We start from the raw sequence: 13,675 nt of genomic DNA, 5'->3' as shown, positions 1-13,675 counted from the left end.
GAGAATTGGGGAATATGTAACACCATTTTGAGACTAACGTCATCCTGGGAGAGATTTTATAGGATTTCCAAGTTGAACAACCCTGACAGCACGTTTCTTGTCCGGTAATGTCAATGTTTTGAGTGCATGACGTTGAGAAATAGTGCTGATGCTTTTATTACAATAAATATAAATATATTACCTAAGGTAACGCACTTTAAACATTAACAAACGCATACATTCCTAACATTCCTTCAATACCAATAATTGGAAAGAAACTGGTTCAACGTAAAGGTCGCGACAGCGCCTGTGTGTATACAGACTGATCCCAGTCCAGACATACTTCATGTTGTTTCACACGCTGCCAGAGTTCTCTCGGCAGTGTTATCGAAGCGAGATGATCCCCCTTTTCGGCCGTCTCGCACCTCTGGCCGTTGTCTCTTGATTTATTCAGGCCATTTATTTTTCTTATTCTATTTCTAGTATCACATGAATTACGCAATTCGAGGGGCATTGTGAATCTGCCCGCGGTTCCACCCTTGGTGCTGAAACCGAAAACATTACCATTGTCTGAATCAATTAGCGTACCCCGCTATAACGCGCATTTTCGGGCACGTGTTGATGACTCAATTTTGTTTAGTTTCGCCTACAGTAATCAAAACAGTTAGGTTCTCTATCTCTAACTGAAACAATGGGGCCACTATGTTAAGAAAGCGAAAAGTCGAAATCCTTTGATAATACACTCTTCAAAAAAGGAAACGCACAGGTAGATTTTTAATAAATTTATTGTACCTAATGAAGTCGATATATTTAATTTAATATCATAGATACAAATATGAAATTTTGGAGCTCGATCGTCACATGTTGTCGTTGTACAAAGGCATTGAAAACTGTTCATTGTTATGTCACATAAGGCCACAAGGTTGCGCTGAACTCTCGGTGACCGCCCCGGGCAGCAATCAGGGCTCTGCATCTCCTCGGCATTGACTTGATAAGAGCACGAATTCTGTCCTGCGGAATTCTGCGCCATTCTGCTTGTAAGGCGTTGGCCAGTTGTGGGGGTGTCTGCGACGGGTTCTGACGTTGACGTACACGTCGATCGAGTTCATCCGTTGGTGTTCGATTGGGTTGAGATCTGGAAATCTCGACGGCCAGGGCAAATGGTTGATGTTGACATTATGAAGGTAGTCTACCGTGACACGAGCTGTGTGCGGTTGAGCGTTGTCCTGTTGAAACAGCTCCCTCTGGCGGTCAATGATTGGAAGAAGGTGGGGTTGAAGAAATTGATTCATGTAGCGATTTGCTGTCATTTTTTCCCGAACCACAACCTAATCAGATCTCGTGAGGTAGGATATGGCCCCCCACACCATGACACTACCGCCATCGAAATTGTCGAATTTACATACACAATGTAGGGCAACGCTCATTTGGACGACAATAAACACGCTGTCTTCCATCTCGCCGTTGAAGAAGAAATCGTGATTCATCGCTAAACCACACTCGTCTCCAGTTTCTCAAATCCCAAGGCTGTAAGGTATGGCACCAACGCAAGCGTCGCTCTCGATTGCAAAACAGGGACGATATATGGTCTTTTAGGTCGGATTCCAGCCTCGCGAAGATGGTTGCTGACAGTCTGGTCCGATATCCTCCTCAAACCTCCTCCTGCAGTCCCATAGCTGTGGCATTGCGATGACGTAGGTGGAGCAGTGGAATGTAGCAGCCTGTGCAGGGGTGGTAACTCTTGGTCGGCCGGTTCTCGAACGGTCTGCAACGGAATTGAACTACCTGTATCGGTGGCAAAGGCGGCAATTGACGCTGTGGTGGACGCTGAAGTGGCGTGCACCAGAAGACTGCGATTCACCTTGGATACGGACTATGGCCATGTCCGATCGGCAGCGGTGAGTCTCGGCATTTTCGAACTTGGAAAATGTTGACAATTGAATGACAAATTAATGGCTTATGCTTGCCTTTTTCATAGCCACTACCATTAGTTACGAACGCCATAACTTGCACGAGTATTTTGCTTTACTGTTTTCCTCCATGACATTTATGAACAAGTGTGAAAACAATGCAGTCTAAGATATTGCAAATCGATAAGGGCTACCTGTTTGATGGAGTCTGTTTAACGCCGCACTCAGCAATATTCCAGCTATATGACGGCGGTTTGTAAATAATCGAGTCTGGACGAGACAATCCATTGATGGACATCATGAGCATCGATCCACGCCATCGGGATACCATGACATGCATCAACCACATCAGCGAGTCTGACCACGTGCACCCGATCCAATTTGTCGCCTCTTACGACAAGCAAGGGTTGCTGAAGACCAATTCTACCCCGGATCTTCACGGGTGGCGCATTTGTAAGAGGTTTGACATTTCCCGGGGGAGCATATGAGAAAGAAATGTCCAGTAAAAATTCACGGTATTCTATATGGCACTAGGTATACATAGTCCAAATGTTGCCAATGCGAGGTTAACGCTCTCATCTCTAAAAGATTTCAAAAATAGAACCCGAATCAGGTAAACCAACGATGATGGCGTGCATCAGAGTACTGGCAAACCATGTCCTGTCATCCATTCTCACAACGTTATTGTCGGGACTGGGGACAAAATCTGGTCCACATTCGTACCGCCACGGGGTAGGTGAGGTGAGGTGATATGGGGTTTAGCGTGGCGTTATTGCACTTGTATAGCGACGTGCATGCACGTGTGTGTATGTGTGGCTGCTTGTACTAGTCCGGACTAATGCCGATTTTATAGTGCCAGCCCACTGAGATACCATGCCGCAGTTTAACATGAATAGCCCACTCAGAAACAGTATACTGACTCCGAGCCCATCAGTTCTTGTTTAGCCCCTTAATGCCGAACGCCAGGCAGGGTAACAACAAGTACCAATTAACTTCTTTATGTATGATGCGGATGGGGATCGAACCCCTGACCTTCCGCTTTCCGGGAAGACGCTATACCACAAGACCACGGAGGAGGTCCGGTTATGATAGAACGCCACGCCGATGACCAAGGTTCGAATCCCAGCGTCTCCTCCATATTATTGCTGGAATATTGCCAAAAGCGGTGCAAAACCCCACTCGCTCACTCCAGAGAGCCGATGACGGCAAACTTCATCACTTGACTACCTTCGCTAAATCATCTTCATTTGCCGACAACCAAATAAGGCTTTGCCTGAAATTTGAGCTCACTCTCTCAAATATGTCATTTCTCAGACAGTCTGATGACACAGAGCTAAACAAGGAATGTTGTGTCCATATGGCATTTTAATTTTGCAAACATGTTTTCGATGTTACATAAAACGTCTTTCAAACAGGAAGTTATTTGAGTTGGCGACATAATAAACCATGTCTTCTTGTATTAGAACGTGACTTGTTACAACATATATGAACATTATATCCCAAGTGTGTTGGAGGAGGTTGGTGCCAATGCTTCTTTCTATTCGACATTAAAAAAACATTCGATTTTCTTTGCTTGTTTGTTGTTTAACGCCGCACTCGGCAATATTCCATCTATATGATTGCGGTCTGTAAATAATCGCGTCTCGACCAGACAATCTAGTGATTGATATCATGAGAATCGACTCACGCAATTGGGAAGCGATGAAATGCATCTACCCAGTCATCGAGTCTGATCACCCGATCCCCTTAGTCGTCACTTACAACAAGCATCGTCGCCTCGTACGAATCATGGGTTGCTGAAGACTAACCTAACACACTCATCCATACATGATATCTGGTCTACCAATACCTTATCTAATATAAGGTTTTCGTGATTTTATATTTCGTAGAAGATATTTGGCGATCATATCTAGGGAAAGGTCTTATAACGTTATATTCCATATGTGTGATATCCCATCTTCCCTTACGATTACGCAATCACTGACGGGTACCCCCGCCCCTACGGGTATCCCTTCTCATAACAGGACCCGTTTACACAGGTTGAAATGGCAGAATTCAACCATACATCACACCTATGCAATATCACGATGCCATCTGACTATAAACCGCAAATTAAATATCCAATAACTATTTAACTACGGTTCCATGATAATTTCAGCAGTGGATAAGTGTGTTATTTGCAACACATCTAAACAAATCGGGCAATATGTGTCAGATTACTAAATACCCTGTACGATATCATCCCCTTTGAACTGAACAACGATATCCCCTAAGGTTTTTCTTGATAAAGCTTCATTTCAGCAGCCAGTAAGCCGACATAATTGCTCTTTTACTATGTAATGAAACATGCGTGCGTCTAAAGGGGGGGACACAAAAGCAATCATTCGATTATAGTAGACTGATCATGTCTACTCCGTCTAGCGCGTCTATAGGGACCAGTCATTGATCAAAGCTACTGATCTATATCGAAGTACTTTCAATGAGTTAGGGCTTAATTCTCTTGAGGGAGAAATCATTCACATCAATTTGATCGATCTTCTTTCAAGTAATGGACGGTTTTGTCAGAGGAATTGTTATGATTAACGAAAACATGTGCCATAAGGGACCGGTCTCTTTATCCCTTCCTGTAGTTTTACCTATGTCGGAATTAATACAGGCCCTTTGAAGCTCACCTGTGCGTTTTTGGTCGGCGTGTCAAAGATATGATATATTGGATATTTATAGGGCGGGTTTTGTTATTGTATAGTCAGCTACCGACATGGCATTGCAGATTATCGTTATCAAATATTCAATATTTTGATTCGATGGCCATTATCTATGGATTTTGCGCGGAAACGCATGGGTAAAAAATAAAATCATTTTAGAAATGGATGGATTAGCGTTGTTGATTTCATCGACGCTCTGCCTGCTTATCTTATATAAACACTGCATTATTGATATGGCAAACTAAAGGTGAAAATGGAGTGTTGGAGACATTTACGGTTATACGGTGTTTATGAGTAATTACAGGAATTATACCAAGTTGACTTTCCAGCTAAAATGGTTAATAAAGGTTTGTCATGACCCTGTATGGTGGAAAATCGACATGAATGACGTTGATTGAAACTCAATAAAACCATGGACTCAGTAATAATGTGACCAGACGGAATGGGTTGGCAGGCAGTCTGTCGGTCCGTACTCACTGTGTATGTATATAGCAAATAGCCACTTTTTATTACCTCGGGGTATATATGGGTCATAGGTCACACGGGGGGGGGGGGGGGGGGGGGGGGGGGGGGGGGGCAGTCGTCTAAGGCGCCGCGATTCGCTGTGCAGAGTTGCGTCCCTTTGGCACGTCAGAAACCTATGATTGTGGGTTCGAATCCCGGTTCGCCCCGATTATGTTTCTAGGTTTGTCAGCACCATACCCGTGCTCGTGGGTTTCACCGAAGTGGTAAACGTCTGAGACCTGCATCACTTTGGGCTTTAACTGGAATACTGTTAAAAGCGGCGTTAAACCCAACTCACTCACACTCATAGGTCACACAGTGTGCTTGTGACATCATCGCTCATTGACGTCTTTGACGTCCCAAGCCATTGACTAGCGAATTGCTGCAACGATCATTCATTGGTTTTCCGTTGTGTTACAAAGAATGATGGGTAACAGTGGAGAAATGTTTATCAGTACTAGTGTTTAAAACATGCACATGGGCGTTTCCAGGAGCAACGAGAGTGACCAGCGGTTACCGCAGTCGCTCGTCACGCCGAAGGGCCGGGTTCGATACGCTGACTTTTCCACGAATACCTGGTATCATCACTATTTAATAATGAATCCCACAGTCGGAATCGTACAACTGACGCTGCTTGTAACTATGTTTTTCTAATGTTTGTGGAAAGGGCTTTGCTGCTTATATTTACTATGTGTGAAGCCAATTTCTGGTGACCCGGGCGTGATTTTGATGGGCTATATTGCTAGAAGCGGCGTAAAACCATACTCACTCACTCTAAATGGATAATTACAGGTCTCGTTGGGCAAAGTGACTTTAGCGCTACGTCTCTCATAATCTCCGTACTTCTTACCCTGGCCTAGACGAGCATTTAGTCTCGGAAATAAAGTTATCTTCTGGTATAGGTATACAACTCGTTAGAATAAGATCTTAGTGCTCCTTACCGCTACACGTAGGATCTTTGTTTACCTGTAACTAACATCTGATGTTAATGACATTGGAAAATACATATCTTCAAAATATATAATAAAATCCTAATGGGGCCCAAAGCATTTACGTTCAGAGCTGGAGCTGAGGCAATCTAGACTTGAGTTGGGTTCCTTCTTAATTCCTCTGAAATGAACATGTTTTACAGAAGAAAAAAAGTTGTGAAAGTATAGTTAAAAAATATACTGAACTGCAAAAGAAACGTTAACATCGATAGATATGAGAAACCTTATTTGTCCAAACACTGTAAACATACTTCGAGACATATCAAAAAGATGAAACTTGACAAAACTGATCATCAAGGTTTAAATTAAAGTGTCAGATGTTCTTGAAGTGAAACACAACACTAGTCTCTGAGAAAATCGCATCATAAGTCAGTATCTCGTGTGTCCGACATGTGCATTGATGACTGCCGTGCAACGTCGATACATGGAATGGATGAGTGAGTGAGTGAGTGAGTGAGTGAGTGAGTGAGTGAGTGAGGTTTTACACCGCTTTTAGCAATATTCCAGCAATATCACGGCGGGGGACACCAGAAATGGGCTTGACACATTGTACCCATGTCGGGAATCGAACTCGGGTCTTCGGCGTGACGAGCGAACGCTTTAACCACTAGGCTACCCGACCGCCCCTGGAATGGATGAGGCGGTTGATGAAGGCCATAGGGACTTGAGCCCACAGTCTGAGGAACACCTGACGCAGTTCAGCTGCAGTTGTCGGCCTTGGTCGGACGTCAATTCAGCCGTCTTTGAATCTCCTCCAACAGGTGCTCAGTGGGATTTAAACCGGGACTGAGGGCAGGCCACGGCATGGTTCTGATGCCATTCTGCTGGGGGAAGTCTCTTGTTGCTCTCGCAGTGTGGACACGGGCTTTACCATGCTGAAACTCGTGGTTGCGGCGGCGTGCCAAATGAAGTATGGCGTGTGTCTCAATACTTGATCAATGTATCGAACTGCTGTGACACCATTGCCTCTCCCTGGACCGATGTTATCGAAGACCACAGGGCCGACCCTCTGTGCAAGACCAATTCCACCCAACACCATGATGCTCGGACCACCCCACGCGTCTCTCTTAACAACACAAGCATCCGAATAACGTTTCCCACGGCGTCGCCAGACTCTCTCTGTGTTAACTGCTGTTGAGATACAGTAACGGCTCTCGTCTTAGAAGAGGACTCTTCTCCACTGCTGGTGGCGCCAATGCTGGTGCTGTGTTGCCCACTGAAGACGGTCCCGGCGATGACATGGTGTCAGAAAGGGTCCTCGGTGTGGCCTGTGACAGTGGATGTGTCTGCTCGTCAATCGTTGACGCACAGCGTCCGCACTAATGTGTCGCTGGTGTGTCCCCGTGGTTCGTCGAGCAGTTTCCGCAGCAATAACAAAGCGATCTTGAAGATGCTGTCGCACAATCTGACGATCCTGACGTCGGGTGGTGACCCTTGGTCTTCCACTACGTGGTCGGTCATCTGTAGTGTTGGTGGTCTGGTACCGTTGCTGGAGCCTGTATATGGTCCTTACGTGGACTTGAAATGCATTGGCCACTTGCTGGGCTGTTTGTTCAGCTTGCAATCGTCAAAGGGATTGGTGTTGCTAATTTCGTGTTAATCTTGGCATGTGGTAGCAATTAAATAACGAATGAATGTTATCCGATCTGGGTGGATTTTCATAGGGCAACAAATGGGGGAACGCATTTCATTTTTCCGGACAAGGTAATGTTGAATTTTAGAATCTTTGACAAAAAATACCCAGATATTTAAATGACAACTTTTCATGCAATGTTACTTGGGGTGACGTTTCTTTTGCGGTTCAGTATATAATAAAAAAAAGGAGTTCAGATACGTTCTTCATGTTCAGATACTGATACTGCACTAATCTAGACTTGCCAAACATTATAGACTTGCGTGGGCTGTATTGGATATATTTGTTTCAGGATCTGTACGACAGACTTGGACTAACCATAGCCCTACTATAGTCGTAACGCTCAGATTCGTGGGAACCTCGAGTGAGCGGGGCCAAAAGCATAAAGGAGATGCTGGTGATAAAAATGGACGATCATTTGGGGTGGTCGATAGAAGATGATGTCCATCATCAGGCGCATCTTTCATGTTACAGTCACGGATGGCACTGGTCGTTGTGGGTCACCATTGATTAATAGAAAATCTTTGTAAAAACAATTGAGGTTGAGCCAACCAAATCCATCAGTAGTTTGTGGGTCGTGGAACACTAGAAAATGGGGGTTCGTCACGGCTTGTGTATTACCACTTAGTTGCAACAGGCAGCGTTCGCTGGCCAAAACAGGTCCATTAGATAGTTGAATATATAGGTTACGCCCAATAGCAGAAACATTCGCAGTTCGATATTAACAAAAATTGTCAAGTTTAGTAGACCGGAATAGATTAAGTCAGATAGTCGAAGAGGTTGATGTCGATAGCTGAAAAGGGGTAACTTAAACAGCAGATAATTTTTTCGAATTGGTCCAGAAAGAAATCTAGTTCGAGAACCGAAACAAGTCTAGTTCGATAGTCGAATTGGTCCAGAAGGAGCTCAAGCTCGTTCGTCGAAACAGGTCCAGTTGATAGTCCATTTGGTCTAGATTGAGAAAAAGTCTGATAATCGAAACATGTAGAGGTTGGTAGACGTCCTCATCAAATACAATTGGCCACGTTCAAAAGCAGAAATGAATCGAAAATGAAAAATTCCATTGTCGGAAGGGTCTAATTCGATAATCGGAGCTGGTCAAATTCGACAGTTTTCTTTATCACATTCGATTGCCAAATCAATAAATGTTGGCCGAAACGATCAAGTCCCATGGGCGAGCAAGTAACCAGATTAGTCAGTATCAAACAGGCGAAACGTGGCATTATTGACATATTTATAACTAGACATTTGACTTGGTTCTATTCTAACCGACCCGTGAAGATCTTCAGCAACCCATGCTTATCGTAAGCGGTGACTGTGCTTTTGAGAGGCGACTAACGGGACTAACTACGATGCTCATGATATCAGTCACTGGATTGACTGGTCCAGACTAGATGCAGAGATGTGTCCCTTGGGCAGGCCAGAAACTTATAATTGTGGGTTTCGATTCCATGTTCGCCCCGATAATGTTTCAAGGTTTGCCAGCACCATACCCAAGCTTGTAGGTTTAGCCATAGTGATAAACGTCTGAGACATGCATCACATTTTCCAACATCAAGCTGACACGCCGTGATATAACTGGAATACTGTTAAAAATAGCTTTAAACCCAACTCATCACACACTCCCAAGAAGAGCAGGAGGGCTGAACAAAACGGAATCGAACTATTCATAGAAATCTACACTCACTGTTAAAATGTCTAGTATAGGAGTTCTTGTAAAATTGTAATCCCTCACTGAAGTCACTCTGAATACATGTCATGTAACTACAGTCGTAAGTTCGATAAGCTTTCAGTGTAATCCTAATGACAACGCATTTGTTGGTAAAATATGCGTTAATCAACGTTCGTGGAAATGGTAAGAACCAAGAAAGAAACGTCATTGCATTTAATACCCATACTCCCGGTTATTGCGGGCTTGACTGCTGCGCATACGTCCAGCCTGCGGTCACCGGAAACCAGTTCCAGTAGTCAGTCTTTTTGTGCCCTTCAGCGATTCCGGGGAAGAACGGGTACACATGCTTGTCGTAAGAGACTGAATTGCAAATCTTGGGGTTTTCCTCATTTGTCATCAATCGCCTCATTCGGTAATCTGGATTCTGCCATTTATAAGCACTCGTGTCACTCCGGGACAATCCTCTTCAGTGTCCGGAAAGGGGCGAGGGATGACGAATGGCATTCGGCTTGTCCCGGAATGAGTCATTCAGTGCGGATAGCTGTTCATGCCATCTAACCTTGGTTTGTCTGGCCAAGACTTTACGTACCGTCGTAGTGAAGGTGTGATATTGCCGACAGCGGCGTCAGTTCACTAACTCCGTTTATCAAGGCAACACATTTGCGGTAGTATAGATGGCCCAGACACAAAAGAAATATTTCTTTTCGACCTCAAATATTGGTTCCGTCAACATAACCTGCATTGAGAGTTTTGGGCGCCTTGTCACACAACGAAACCTCCATCTTTTAATATGTTATGTACACCTTCTGTTTTAATCATAAAGAAAGTTTCCCATGGTATATATATATTCCAATATCAGGGTCGTGGTTACAATCTACGACATAACACTACAATTCGCGCTTACTTATAGGTGTGAATCTATAACCAGATGATAATTTGATACCATTAGATCGGCGCTGATGAAAAATCACACCATATTGGATGCTGGCTACAGGGGGCGAGATCAGAAGGTCAATAGATCGGTTGATGAACAGAAAAATACAATATTTTGCGGAAAATAATTCCAACTGCCGGCTCAGATACCATCGTTTTACTCTGAACTAGATATGTGACTGTTGCAAATTTCATTTAGCGCCATGACGGATGCTCATGCAAGTAACCAGTTCCACAAAGCGGTCTTGACACTGAAGCTACAGACCCTGAAACAAATATAGGCAATACAGTCCATGCAAGTCTATAATATCGCGGGGAGCACCGGTGGCACGCCAGAAACCTATGATTGTGCGTTCGAATCCCGGTTCGCCCCGATTATGTTTCTAGGTTTGACAGTACCCAACCTGTGCTCGTGGGTTTCACCGAAGTGGTAAACGTCTCAGGCCTCAATCACGTCGGGCTTTCCTCCCACACTAAGCTGACACGCCGTGATACAACTGTTATAATGTTAAAAGCGGCGTTTAACCCCACTCACTCACTACATGTTTAATATTTGACAAGTCTAGAAAACTACCGTTTCAGTTTCTGAAAATGAAGAAAGTCGCTTGGCTTTAACAGTTGCTAAATTACCTTAATAAAATATAATAACTATTTTATTAAGATAATTAAACAGCTGTTTTTGTCTGCAAATATGTTCATTTCTGAGATTAGATATTAGTCCATACTCTAAGGCGGCCGTTACTCCTGACTTAGTCGTGTACGACAGTCGTGACTACAGCTGTATGGAACGGATCCCTGGGTGCCGTTTTACAAAACAACCTCTACGACTGTCGTAATAAAATCAGTGTTAAGGTATGGGAGTTGCTATCACCTTAGCGCTAAGACCGCTTAGTACAGCGGCACCCTGGTCTAAGAGGGGCGTTGGTTGGCCAAGTATGTCGTGGGTTTGTTTGTCTCCTCCTAAGATGGTGGTTGGTGATGGTTTGTTGTTTAACGCCGCAATCAGCAATATCCCAGCTGTATGACGGCGGTCTGCAAATAATTGAGTCTGGACCAGACAATCCAGTGATTGATATTAGGGGCATCGATCCACGCAATTGGGATTGGCGACATGCATCAACGATGTCATCGAGCCTGAGAACCCGATCCCGTTAATTGCATCTTACCACAAGCAAAGTCGCCTTTTATGGCAAGCATGGGGTGGTGAAGACCTATTGTACCCCGGATCTTCACGGATCCTCACACTGTGCCCATGTGGGGAATCGAACCTGAGTCTTCAGCGTGCCAAGCAAATGCTTAAACTATAACATCTGAAAGGTCAGAACATCTGAAATCATTAACTACTGGAAGTAAATGTAATACGAATGAAACACATTTAACTTCGTATACACACCTGCACCCAATATGATAACGCCTATACCGTACAACCATATGAATTACACATATAGATATATAATTGAGGCGACATATCAATTTGGGGCGCGTGGTGCATATGTATAAAACTCATATTTTGTCAACTGCACGTGGGTATAATTAGAGCAGCCGGCAGGGGTCCATCTTTTCAAGCAATATACAAGAGAAACTCAGAGACCACAGCCGACCCCTTTCAAACGCATCTATGTGTGGGCAAGTTGATTGTATTTACAGTGTCATCGAGTTTAATTATCACAATTTACCAACCCTTATTTTACCCTCACAACAAAAATGCAAACAATTAGATAGGGCAGCTTTGTAAAGTAGTCGACGCTTTCGATTTGCATGAGTGACATCAATACTATTAAAGTAATTTTTTTATTCAAAGTAAAGAATTTACTGTTTCATAGACTGTTCGATCGGAATAATGGGTGTAGAAATTTTATTCAACTATTGGTATTGAAAGTTTCTATAACATTGTACAAATGGAGGATTTCAATGGTTGTCTGTTTTAAAATCCTTTAGCAACTTTTCTATGAGAAGCCTTCTCACAAATGCAAAGAAACATTCTAAATTATTTAAAGGCAGTAACAGGATTTATCTCTTAAGGTACAAGCCTGACTTATCGCGAGAGAAACGGGATTAACCTTTCGTTAGAGAGACAGATTAGGACTCATAAGTCAAATCTAATAGTGTTTCGGTTCTAACCAAGAGTGTTATTGTCTCGTATATTAAAATTTATACTTCACAAAAAAGAATAGCTCGTTTGCCCCTACTACAGATAATACCAATTACAATATTTATCGCATTTGGTAAAGTTATTCTAATCCAAATTATCTTAATAGTTGTTAATAGGAGCTGAGTGTAAATTTTTAACAGGAAGTAGTCTTTATAAATGACATAAAATTCAAATTATTAGTAATCTGCACTGAATTAATAGCTTTACGTTTTGACAGGCATTATCTGTCGGTTAATATTACTGAAACTAATATACGAGCTAAGTTTTCAAGAACCAAACTTTTAAAACAATACTAAATGTTGGGAAGACAGCAATAATTTAAATGTTTTATTCTTGCGTGAGGCTTGTCTGGATCTACAGTTTCAATGAATTATAATTTAATATGTGCTATCTTGTGGAAACATTGACTTTTATTTTACCTCACGAATCTCATGCAGATATCGAAACTTGATCACGAAACTCCTCAGCCCGTGGAATACCTCAATCTTAATGACTTCAGTTTTATTCAACGGATTAAAAATGTAAATTCTTTCGTCACGGCAGATATATGTTTCCTTCAATATGTGCCTGATAAGAAACGTTTGCAGCCGAAAGGAAATCTGGAGGAATTAAACCATAGAACGTCACGGTACATTAACTATATACTCCACGATCAGATGTTTTCTTTTATGTTAATATTTGATGCTAAGCAGCAACTTCGAAAATTTCAGTAGAAAATCAATCGTCGTGTTCGCCTCGAGCCCGGAGCAGACGACAGTAAGCTTGGCTCGTGTAGCACGTGCGATTTGTGACAGCGCGTGGCAGACACGCTCAGATCAGTTGAGTTGGACATTTAGCCGGAAGGCGCCAATTGCATAGGGACATATTGGTTTGGTAAGTACATTTTGGAAATTCTGCTGGAATATTTTGTGATTGTGACACTAACAAATGTGAGATTGGGTATACCTGGATTAGAGGGGTGGAAGTTGCGCTTTACTGAGGAGCGTCACTGAAAAAGACGAAATATTTCTTTTACGAGTGATGATTTTGAAAGCGCATAAACATATTACTCCCTGTCTGGCGATCTGTTTGTGCCTCGCGTATTTCGTAATTGACATGATAGTTGGTCGTTTGATACGAGTTATTTATTTCACTCCTTTATTACAATGATCCCGTTCGTGCTGCATATCACCAAAGACTTTCAAGATTTTGACGACCA

At 43.0% G+C, this 13,675-nt stretch overlaps 1 protein-coding gene across 5 annotated transcripts in view; it reads left to right on the top strand.

Annotated features, from left to right (window-relative positions):
• Nucleotides 1–13,675, top strand: part of LOC139450021 (protocadherin-9-like) — a 168,959-nt gene that overhangs the window by 36,727 nt on the left and 118,557 nt on the right. The window contains exon 1 of one of the 5 annotated variants that reach the window (XM_071231642.1): nt 13,235–13,350. The exons of the other annotated variants lie outside the window; for them this stretch is intronic. The gene's annotated coding sequence lies outside the window, so the exon portion shown is untranslated. Of the gene's footprint in view, nt 1–13,234; nt 13,351–13,675 lie in introns of those variants that run through there. 5 annotated transcript variants of the gene reach the window in all.

The sequence above is a fragment of the Haliotis cracherodii genome, unplaced genomic scaffold (assembly GCF_022045235.1).
Source record: "Haliotis cracherodii isolate W230 unplaced genomic scaffold, xgHalCrac1.p SCAF_8, whole genome shotgun sequence".
In the NCBI taxonomy this organism is placed as follows: Eukaryota; Metazoa; Mollusca; class Gastropoda; order Lepetellida; family Haliotidae; genus Haliotis; species Haliotis cracherodii.
The sequence above is the reverse complement of the archived record's forward strand: the minus strand, read 5'-3'. Positions and strand labels throughout refer to the sequence as shown.